At 39.1% G+C, this 12064-nt stretch overlaps 1 protein-coding gene across 7 annotated transcripts in view; it reads right to left on the minus strand.

Annotated features, from left to right (window-relative positions):
* Positions 1–12064, minus strand: part of LYRM4 (LYR motif containing 4) — a 171067-nt gene that overhangs the window by 127758 nt on the left and 31245 nt on the right. The gene's annotated exons all lie outside the window — the stretch shown is intronic.

The following is a 12064-nucleotide window of genomic DNA, read 5'->3' on the forward strand; positions in this document are numbered from 1 at the left end:
TGGTGATGGGACCCGAGTGGACACCACAATTTAATTCTAATATTCTGTTCTATATGTAGAACTGGTTTTAGAACAGGAATTTACCCCAGGGAGTCATCCATTGTTTTAATTCTTCACTCAGGATGCTTCATGGGCTTTTCGGAAAAAATGTACTGGGCAAGAGTAGTCATTACTAAATTCATTTTTCTAAAAGCTAGTGACTAGCTCACAATAGCTAGCAAAAAAGGAGTATGGTCTGGAATGGAAAGTCTGAAGTTCTTCTTAAGTTTAAAGAAATCAGAAAATAACTTATGGCACTCTACAATTGTATCAATTGGGCTCATGATCTGGTCTTCTACATATTCTGCTGTGCATTCTTGTTGTCTCCCCAAATCCCCAGAGTCCACACTTAATGGAATAAAGTTCTAGAGTTTGAATTAAATGTGTCTAAAGCAATCAAAAGTTGTTCAAAATCTGAATGCACCTTTAACATATACATGGTTCCCTCTTCTTTCCTGTTCTTCCTCTTCCTCCACTGTCTTCGTCTGCCCTAACAGAAGACATTGCACAGGCTTGGAACCATGCAAGTAACATGACTATTACTTCATGAGCAATTTTTCAGTTTTATGAATTATTTCCAATGATCACAACTTTTTGAAGGTAATCACAAATCTGCCTGAATCTTCAAATTTCATAGGAGAGGGCTAACCAACCATCAATTATTTCATTTCTGTCCCTGCCTGGTTTTTATCCTTTGCATTTTTTTCTACCACTATTAAGGTAAACCATTTATCCTTGAACACGTTCTGGCTATTGGCCTCTCAATCACATCACTGAGCAAGAACATTTCAAAGAAAGATGTGCAGACGCTGCTGTGAAAATGGCAGCCAGCTGCTACACAATGCCTTGCCTTAGGATCATCCTAATGGGAGTCAGATGCTGTTTGAAATAAGGCATGAAAAATTAACACATAAAAGGCAACAGAACAGCAAGAGCTATCAACCACGAGAAGGCAGACCACATCCGCGGAAACAGTAAGGCTTTGCTGCTCATATAGTCACCATTCTACCTCTACCCTCCTGAAGCTTGGCAGAGTTCCTTAGGGCTTCTTTGTGAAGGAGATTTCCATTTGGCTTTCCTTTTCTACCCCAGCCTTTGCTCTTTGGTTTCCCAGCAGCCCTTCAAGCTCTCCATCGCAAGGATCAAACTCCTTTGTGAGGGTCTTCCATGCATTGTAATTTCCCAGTCACAAAATAAACAGCCGGCAGTAATGAAAGTTCTGTATGTAGTTCCCAAGGTTTTGGTTTACTTTCTCCCCTTCCAGAACCACTGTCAGCTAAATGCAGGCCATAATAATCATGGCACCTGGAGGCTCACACTGGTTGTAGCATCCAAAATGTGTGATTGGGAAATAAGCTGATAGAATATCCCTCATTTGCACCATCTTTCATAACCCACCCCCGCCAAGCCCCCCATGCTGGTTTCTCTGCTTATCCATCCTGTAAAAACATCAGCTGCTTTTTCCTTCTTTCCCCAACCCCAAGTCAAGTATCCCAGTAACAAAACAACTTGACCCTTCTTGTAGCCTCTCTGGGGCAAACTCCTTCAACTGCTTGGAGGGACATGTCCTCCATCAACTGGCCTTAACTCAAATGTGCCTTGCCCCTGAAGATCTTCCTTTACAGCCATTAGGAGAAAGCTGCTTAAATTTTGCCATGCCTCCAGATTCCATGGGACTGAGAGGAAAGTGCCAGTGTGTTCTTGGATCCTACTGCTGCTTACGGGTCATTGGTTCACCCCTGACACAGTTTTGAGGCCAAGTTACCTAATGTTAACATTAGGTACCTACGTTAAGGTACCTAGTGTTAAGCTACCTAACAGAGGCATGTTGTATGCCTCCATGACACTGTTATCTGCTGACTTCTTGATATCAAGTCTCAAGATTCATCAAGACTTAATATCTAAATGGCACTCAGTGTACACATAGGCCTCCAGTTTTAGGTGACTTACAAAATGATCATAATTTTTAACAAAAATAAAATCGTTTAAAGTCGATGATTTTTATAATGAGATAGATGACAGTGTTTGCAATCTTTTACTGAGTTATCTACATTTGCTTTACTGATGGAAAAGTTCCACAGCTGGTTGGTTTCTTGTCTTGCTCTCTAGATCTACTAGTTATTTCTTCTGAGGCTCCTTTGTGAGCTCATCTTATTCGGCTGCCTCTTCTATGTTACATTCTCTAGGGCACGTATTGGACCTCTTTTCTTTTTCTTTTTTTAAAATGCTATTTATTTATTTTTAAATGTTTATTTGAGAGAGACAGGGGCAGTGAGGGTGGGGGGAGAGGGGCAGAGGGAGAGGAGGGAGAAAAGGGAGAGAGACAGAATCCCAAGCAAGCTCCATGCCCAGCGCGGAGCCCAATGTGGGTCTCAATCTCATGACCCTGAGATAATGACCTGAGCCAAAATCAAGAGATGCTTAATCAAATGAGCCACAGAGGTGGCCCTGGACCTCTTTTATTATGATAAAATCTCCTCCAATAATTGAATGTGTTGCCTAAGGTCTCATGATCACATTCATACCATTGGCTACCAGGTCTTTTGCTCACCCATGCCTCCTTTCTGAGTCCCAAATCCATATAAACCAATTGCCTTTGGATTTACCATCAAAAGATACCCACTATACCCACTACAGCTTTTTCCACTGAGCGCTTTCAATACTGAAGTCACCTCCCTCTTTCTTTCCTGACCCCAGTGGCCAGTATTTCCTTTGTAGGTAGGTGCATCTTTATATAGCTAACTACCTCAGCCAGATATTTGGAGATTCATCCTAAATTCCCTCCTTTTCCTTAATTCCTTATATTCAAGCAAACACACCTTTTACATCTCTTCTGAATCACCTTCCACTTCTCCAAACCCTCACACCTCATCTTAGTTCAGGCTCTTATCTCTCACACTAATGCAGTAGACTTGGGATAACTATAGCACATGTGTTGATCAATAAAATGGATACTACCACCAACACAGAGAAAGCTCAAGGGTCATTTGAAGGTCATAAGTACTCAGGGTGGATAACAGGGTGAGGGACAGATCAAAAAGCTTCCTTCTTAGGAGTCCAAGTTCCTACTAGAATATAAGCCCCACACAATAGGGTGTTTTGTCTTTTTTTGTTTACCACTGGATCTAAAGTGCTTGGCTCAGAAATTGTACTCAATAAATATTTAGAGAATAAATAAAACTTCTCAAAACATCATAGGCAACATTACAAAGATCTTGTGGGGTGCTAGGTGGCTCAGTTGGTAAAGCATCTGGCTTTTGATTTTGGCTCAGGTCATGATCACACAGTTCATGAGTTCGAGCCTCATCTCAGGTTCTTTGCTGACAGGGCATAGCCTGCTTGGGATTCTCTCTCTCTCTCTCTCTCTCTCTCTCTCTGCCCTTCTAAAGGTCTTTGGGAAAAAGACCAATAATCAATAAGGAAAACATAACAAAGAATAGGAAACTGAAAAGGAAACAGAATGAGAGGGTTTGCAGCATAAAGATGAGAGGCAGTGGTTACAAAATCTGCACTGAGAGTTCACTGAAGAAATTATGTATTGAACGGCTATTATGTAAGTGCTCTATGAGGTGCTGGGGCTACAGGGGAGATCAATATGGTTTTGGAGTCAGAGACTATATAGGAAATCTATTAAAATGAGATGAAAGAGGAACTGGAATTCTTGGAAAGTGAACACAGAGGGCTAAGGAGAGTTTTGGAGGGCAATGGAATAGTTCTTATCTTGATTGGGGTGCTGTTTTCATAAGACCATCCATTTGTCAAAACATTGAAATTGTACACTTAAAATAGATGCATTTTATTGTAGGTAAATTATTTCTCACTAGGTTAACTTTAAAGAAAATTGAAAAGATAAATAGTATAGGAGTTATATCACATGTGCCCAATTTTAAGAGAAACAAAAGCAAAAAGATACCACCAACAAAAGACTGCAATATTAGAGGATAATTATATACATGGGTGAAGTAGAAATTAATGCTGTATTATAGAAACCAGGGTGGAGGACAAACTGGAAAATCAAATCTAAAGTAGAAAAATTATGAAAAATGAGAAATACGTATGAAAAAATTAAGCTTTGGAACAGGGCAAAGGTATTAACCTATGAATAATAAGCGTGAACAAACTGAACTGGGTAGATAATTAAAGTTATAATGGAAGAAAATGTGCAAGGAGTGATTATGAAGAATTGAGGAGACTCATTGAGATTTAACAACCAGAGTACAATGCTAAGATGTTTACTTATAAAACCGTGAACTCCAAGGTCAGAGAAAAAATAGTTTAAGAAAGGATAAAGAGGGGCGTGGCAGGGCTCAGTTGGTTGAATGTCAGACTCTTGATTTCAGCTCAGGTCATGATCTCATGGTCATGGGATTGAGCCCTGTGTTGGGGTCTGCACTGGGTGTGGAGCCTACTTGGGCTCTCTCTCGCTCTCTCTCTCTCTCTCTCTCTCTCTCTCTCCCTCTCTCTCTCTGCCCCTCTGCTAGCTTGCTGGTGCATGCACATGGTCTCTCTCTCTCAAAAACAAAAGAAGGATAAAGAAAAAACTTTATAGTTTTTATAGTAGTTTTATAGTAGGAGAATGGAACATAGGTAAGTATATCCTCAGATTTCTGTTTTCAAAACCACAAAGAAAAAGGCTGTTTCCACAGTCATTTGTTGTTTTGAGGGCCCAAAGGGAGAACAAAATATTATCTGTGATTGATGGCACCAAGTACCACGCACAGGGCACTATGCTAAGTACTAGGTACACATGATCTCATGTAATGTTCACAAAGCACGGCTCAGAGAGATTCAGAACATTTAGGCCACGATGACATGTCCAGTAAGTGGCAGACTTGGGTTCTGAACCCAGTTGACTACAGTCTGTGATTTTCAACTCCAGGCCATGCCTCTTCCAGAGGTTGATAAACTCCACCTAAATTGTGATAAGCACTTGGTATAAGCCAAGGTGTTATTCATTGGAAAAGGCATTAAAAAAATTGTCTCTGGCATCACAAAGCTTAAAAAGATCATCTGATCTCTCAATGCTGCTTCAGGTGGTCCTACAAATAGTTCAAGTGCCAAGCATGTCTTATGAAAAGACAAGGAGCTGAGAACATTATGAGGAAAAGAGCTATTGATACAAGCAGAAAGAATATGTGAAATAATTGAGATTAGTTGTTTTCAAAAGGAGGACAGTGACCAATAAGAAGGGTTGTGGAGAGAGGAGGTGAAGTTACTATTAGAAAACCTACTTTGGAGACCAAAGCTTCTTAGTTTTGGGGCAGCTGTAAACAAAACCTACTATATACTTCCCTGTTAAAAAATCCCCTAATGGCATTTCATGATCTTCAGGATAAGGGTCAAACGCAGGGACAGTATAGCCCTGCTCATCTCTCACATTCCATCAAGCACCATTTCCAGCATGGACCACCAACCCTAGCCTGGCATTTCTCTGTACAAGGAGTGTCCTCCTCCAGCCTGATTTCTTGGCTAACTCCTACTCGTCCTTAAAGAGCTAACCCAGTTAGAAACAAATATGACAAAAGATTAATATCCTTAGCACATAAATAGCACATATAAATCGAGTGGAAAGACATTAGGACCACAGTAAATAAATAAGAGGCCAGAAACAATAATTCACAAGAGAGCACAAAGAGTGACTAAATTTAGAGAGATAAATGGACAGAGATACATGAATGTTCCACCTCAGTCATAATAAGAGAAATGCAAATTTAAACAAGGTGGGATTTTCTGCTATCACATCAGCAGTTTTATTTTTTATAAAAAAACAAACAAAGGGCCTTTGCATCCTGCTGGTAGGTGTAGGAACTGCACTTCCTCTGGGGGAAAATAGCATAATAATGTGTAAGAATGCTCATAATTGTTTATCCAGTAATTCTTTTGGCAATTCTGCAGAAATAACCTGAAACATGCACAAAGATGCATATTGAACGATGTTCATTATAGAACTATTTATAAGCATTAAAAATAAAAACAACCCTAAACATTCAATAATGGAGAAAGGGGTACATACACTATGAAATTATGCAGCTTTTAAAACTTTTAAAAATTTTTATTTGAGAGCAGGAGAGAGAGAGAGAGAGAGCGAGAGAGAGAGAGAGAGAGAGAGAGAGAGAGAATCTTAAGCAGGTTCCACGCTCAGCACAGAGCCTGACATGGGACTCGATCCCACAACCCTGGGATCATGACCTGAGCAGAAATCAAGAGATGGATGCTCAACCAACTGGGCCACCCAGACACCTCAAAATTATGCAGCTTATAAAACAGCTCAGGTCATAATTCAGGTCACAACTCATGGTTCGTGTATTCAAACCCCATGTTCGGCTCCTCGCTGACAGTAGCAGAGCCTGCTTGGGATTCTCTGTCTCTGTCTCTCTCTCTCTCAGCCCCTCCCCTGCTCACTCTCTATCTCTCTCAAAATAAACATTAAAAAAAAAACAACAACCTTGAAGTCACAGGTGCAAAAGTCATAGCTTTCAAAAAACGTCAGAAAAAAGATCAGTTTCCCTCCCAGTTCTCTCTGGATGCAATTCACAGCTGTTTCTTACTAGCCTCCGAGAGATAGTAGATTCATGTTAAAACCTCTGTACTCAACATACTGTGTAACTTAAAAACTTTAGTTAAAATGAATCAGGGAGCATTTCATATCAATATAAATGGAGTTGACTCAAGTCATAAACAGTTGTGTCCTATTCCACTGTATGGATGAATTAGGATTCACTTAGCCAGGTTGTTTGAAATCTTGCTATTACAAACAATGCTGTAATTAATCAATATCCTTGTTTACAGTAGCATCATGTATGTGTGTGTCTGTGGGATCAATTCCAAGAAATGGAATTTGTAGGGTGAAGCATGTGAATTTACAGCTTTGATAAAATATTGTCCAAATTCTGCATACAGGTTCCAGCAGCAATGTAGAAGTATGACTATTTCCCAACACCTTTGCCAAAACAATGTGTCATTGAAGTTTCTGATCTTTGCTAATCTAACTGGCGAAAACAGTATCTCATTTTATTACATTTTTTTGTTGAGATATAATTAACACATAACATTGTATTGGTTTCAGGTGAAAAACATAATTTGATATCTGTATACACAGTTTGACAGTGAAACGATCACCACAGTAAGTCTAGTGAACATCTGTCACCATACGAAGTGAACTTAAGGACTTACTCTCTTGGCAACTTTCAAGTGTGCTCTAGAATATTATGGACTGTAGTCAGCATGCTGCACACATTACATCCCCATGACTTCTTTATGACTGGAAGTTTGTGTCTCTTCACCCTCTTCATCCGTTTTGCCTACTTCCTATTTGGCAATCACCATTCTGTTCTCTGTATCTATGATTTTGGTTTTGTTTGTTCATGTCATTTTAGATTCCACATGTAAGTGAAATCACACGATATTTGTATAATATTTCCTTTAGCACAATTTCCTCAAGATTGGTCCATGTTATTGCAAATGGTAAGTTTTTTAAAATTAAATTTTTTTTTAATGTTTATTTATTTTTGAGAGAGACAGAGCATGAGCGGGGGAGGGGCAGAGAGGGAGGGAGACACAGAATCTGAGGCAGGCTCCAGGCTCTGAGCTGTTAACACAGAGCCTGATGTGGGGATCGAACTCACAAACTGTGAGATCATGAACTGAGCCGAAGTGAGATGCTCAGCCGAATGAGGCACCCAGGTGCCCTGCAAATGGTAAGATTTTGTTCTTTTTTACAGCTAATATTCCAGTGTGTGTGTGTGTGTATGTGTGTACATACGCACATCTTCTTTATCCATTCATCCACTGATGGACACTTAGGTTGTTTCCATACCCTGGTCATTATAATTCTACAGTGAACATAGGTGGGTACATATCTTTTTGAATTAGCGTCTTCATTTTTTTCAGATATATTCTCAGAAGTAAATTTTCTGGATCATATAGCAGTTTTATTTTTAATTTTTTGAGGAACCTCCATACTGTTTTCCACAGTGGCTGCACCAATTCACATTTCCACCAACAGTGCATGATGGTCCCTCTTTCTCCACATCCTCACCAACACTTGTTATTGTTTTCTTTTTGATACTAGCCGTTCTAACAGGTGTGAGGAGGTCTTTTATTGTGGTTTTGGTTTGCCATTTCCCTGATAATTAGTAACGTTGAGCATCTTTTCATGTGTCTGTTGGGCATCTATATGTCTTCTTTGGAAAATGTCTATTAAGATTCTCTACCTATTTTTGAGGAATGAAACTTTCACAAGTTTAAGGCCATTTATATTTCTATTTATATACTTTACCTTTTAATTTTTGAGGAATGAAACCTTTTCACAAGTTTAAGACCATTTATATTTGTTTATATCGTTTACCTTTTCTTAACAGAATGGTTTTTCTTTTTGATTCATTGGTGACATCTATTGTAAGGAGTTGCAATGTTCTTCTTGGTTTGTCATTTGGCTTTAAGATGTTTGTGTGTTTTTGTCATAGAGATGTTTAATTCTCATGTAGTCAAGTGTATCAATTTTTATGTTATGGCTTCAGGGTTAATTATCATATATTCAAAAAGCCTTCTCTATTGCAAAATCACAAGAAAACACTGATCCATGTATTCTTTTTTTTTTTTTCTAATTTTTTTTAACGTTTATTCATTTTTGAGAGAGAGACAAAGCATGAGTGGGGAGGGACAGAGAGAGGGAGACACAGAATCTGAAACAGGCTCCAGGCTCTGAGGTGTCAGCACAGAGCCCGACGCAGGGCTTGAACCCACAGACTATGAGATCATGACCTGAGATGAAGTCGGATGCTCAACCGACTGAGCCACCCAGGCGCCCCTGATCCATGTATTCTTGAGAACTTTTATGGATTAATTTTTTGTTTCACTCTTTCTGGAATTTATTTTGGTGGAAGGTGTTGAATACGAATCTTAACTTTACACCATTCACTAAGAGTACATTTTTAAATTTTTTTCTAAGTTTATTTATCTTGCGAAAGACAGAGACAGCATGAGTAGGGGAGGAGCACGGAGAGAGGGAGAGAGGGAGAGAGGGAGAGAGAGAGAATCTCAAGCAGGCTCTGCACTGTCAGCACACAGCACAATGAGGGGCTCAAACCCATGACACCGTGAGATCATGACCTAAGCCAAAACCAAGGGTCAGACGCTTAAGTGATGGAGCAACTCAGGTGCCACGAGTACGTTTTTTAAAAGAAGGATGTAACTGTATACTCAGAATGACCTAAATTCTGGAATATGTAGCCATAGAAAATTAGAAGAAAATATAATGGCATATTAACAATAATTCCTTTTGGGTATTGGAGTTTATACTTTCTAAATTATTACAATCAGAATTATTTCCTCATAAGTTCCTAGTGACAACATAAAATCAGTAATACAGTACAATAAAGCAGAATCTGCATTAGAGAAGGCTCAATTTGTGGGAGAAGAGATTGGGTTTTGGATCTCTGGTGAGAAGGTCCAGGCTGGCAATGAACTTGAAAATCCCTGATAAAGAAGAGTGAGGCACAACCATTGGGGGTAGATGTGATTGCTGAGAGGAAAGCAGTAAGATAGGAAGAGAAGCTGGCCCTGGATAGAGCCCTGGAGACACAGTAAATATTTAAGGGCAGGCACAGGGTATCAGAGTAGAGGCAGGAAAGACAGACAGCAAGAAGACATACTTAACAAGTGGAGAGTAAAGAAGACTGTCACAGGTCCTACAAAGGGTAAGACAAAGGCTGAAAAGAGCCCCGATGAATTTAGCAGTCAGGATGTTATTAGCAACTTTAGCAAGAACAACATCAGCATATACTTACTGGACAAAAATTAGTAAATGTATAGAGGAAAAAACCCTAAATTTTTGGAAACACGCTCATAAATAATAATTGAGCCTAGAAAAAATTCATGATATAATAAGAATATTTTAAAAATAATGACAAAGATTATGCATAGAATTTTTGGAATGTAGTTAAAACCGTTCTTAGATGAAAATTAATGGCTTACATAGCCCTATTAGTAATAAAGTAAAAGCAGAGTTTAATAAATTAACAATGTTTGTTAACATTTTAGAAAGGAAAAACAGTATCACATGAGAAAATAGAGGAGGAAACAAGGTATTTTTAAAACAGGTCAAACAAATTAAAAATGAAAAAAAATCAGTGGGATTAGTTAAGACAACTGATTTTATTCTTTTATGTGATAGCTTCTGGGGTATACATCAGAAAACAAAATTATGAGAAAAAAAAGAGTGAGGAGGATTGGAAGTTTGAGGAGAGGGGTTTAAAAGAATCCTTTCAGAACTTGAGAGCATTCACAGACTCCAGAAGTTGCCAAACAATGTGAAGGGGCCAGCTGAGGTTGGAAATATCCAGAATGCTGGTACCAATTTGCCAAACATGGTGGTTCTTCTCTAGTGTAGTTAGTCCAGGTCTAGTTATGGAAAAGACAGACGTTTGAGGAAATCCATACTTGCAGGTTTGACAGATGAGACTAACAGAAGGGCGAGACAGAGAGCACACAAGAGAAAAACTTTCATGGATTAAAGGAGGTGGTGCCAGGAATTTCTTCCTCCATGGGATGAACTTCTGAAAACCCCCAGTTCTTAGAACTTAGGCTATCACCCCACTCAGCCCCCTTTGTGGGATTCATCCCAATCTAAATGTCCAATAATAAACCAAGAAATTATGGTAAATTAATGGACAATTATGTACAAATGAGTAAAAATATATGTAAAAAATCACTTAAAAACATATTCATTTAACTGTAGATTTTAGGTAACCCTCCATAGAGAATTTTTTTTTGAAGTTTTACTTATTTATGTAATCTCCACTCCCCACGTGGGACTTACACTCACAACCCAAGATCAAGAGCCCCATGCTCCTTTGTTTTTTTACATGTTTATTTATTTTTGAGAGAGAGAGAGAGAGAGAGAGAGCGCGCGCGCGCACGTGCGGGGAAGGGGCAGAAAGAGAGGGAGACAGAGCATCCAGCTGGCTCTGTGCTGACAGCAGAGAGCCCCATGTGGGGCTTGAACTCATGAACCATGAGATCATGACCTGAGCCGAAAAGTCTGATGCTTAACCCGCTGAGCCACCCAGGTGCCCCACGAGCGCATGCTCTACTGACTGAGCTAGCCAGGTGCCTCTATGGAGAAATTTTTAAATAGTCTCTTTAAAAAAACACCTAATAAAATAACAGAAGGAAAGAAAGGCAGCACCATCCTGTAGCAGGTGTTCTCCTCAGGCCCTAGAGAAAAACTTTAGAATCGTTCTGTCTAGGTTTCTTTTTGGTGCTTAAAAACATTTAGTATCTTTAACCTATAATTCATCAAAATTGAACCTGTAATTATCACTTGGATCCTTCCTCACAGCCACTGACATTTTGTTGCAAACAAGATTTTTCAAAACGTAAACCAATTTATCAAAATAAAGGCCACCTATACAACTGTGGTCCAGCTTTCTGCAGTAAGGCATGCAGATCAAGTAATGGGGAGGTCCTGGCTTCTCTTTTATTTCATTTTAGACATGGCTGTTTAGAAAGTGCAGTCCCCTGCAAGCTAAATCCAAGAGCTGGCAGCTGAGGCTCAGATCCATGGTCCATTCCTCACATACTCGTGGACTGAAAGATGAACAGGTCCTGCAACTACTCTTATTAGGAGAAAAACAAGATAATACTCAAGTATTCATTGTCCTCATATCCACAAATCCTCTTCTTATGGAACTGGCCATATTTCTTTTAAAAGTATCACTGTGACATAAAGGCTCCGTGTGCAAGATAGGATTTTCTGGCTCTGTTTCTCCCTGCAACTACCAGAATGGAGCTTGACCTAATACCAAAAAAGCAAGTTCAAGTTTTCATTATGTAATAAGGGATAATAAAAGTCAGGCTCAGAATACAATTAAAAAAATTATTTTAAGTTATAGTGTGAACCAGCCAGTGTAAGACATGATTTTTTTTTTTTGGCAGAGAATGTTTTTTATTTTATTATTATTTTTTTAATATATGAAATTTATTGTCAAATTGGTTTCCATACAACACCGAGTGCTCATCCCAA

This window comes from Acinonyx jubatus, chromosome B2 (genome assembly GCF_027475565.1).
Source record: "Acinonyx jubatus isolate Ajub_Pintada_27869175 chromosome B2, VMU_Ajub_asm_v1.0, whole genome shotgun sequence".
NCBI classification, from domain to species: Eukaryota; Metazoa; Chordata; class Mammalia; order Carnivora; family Felidae; genus Acinonyx; species Acinonyx jubatus.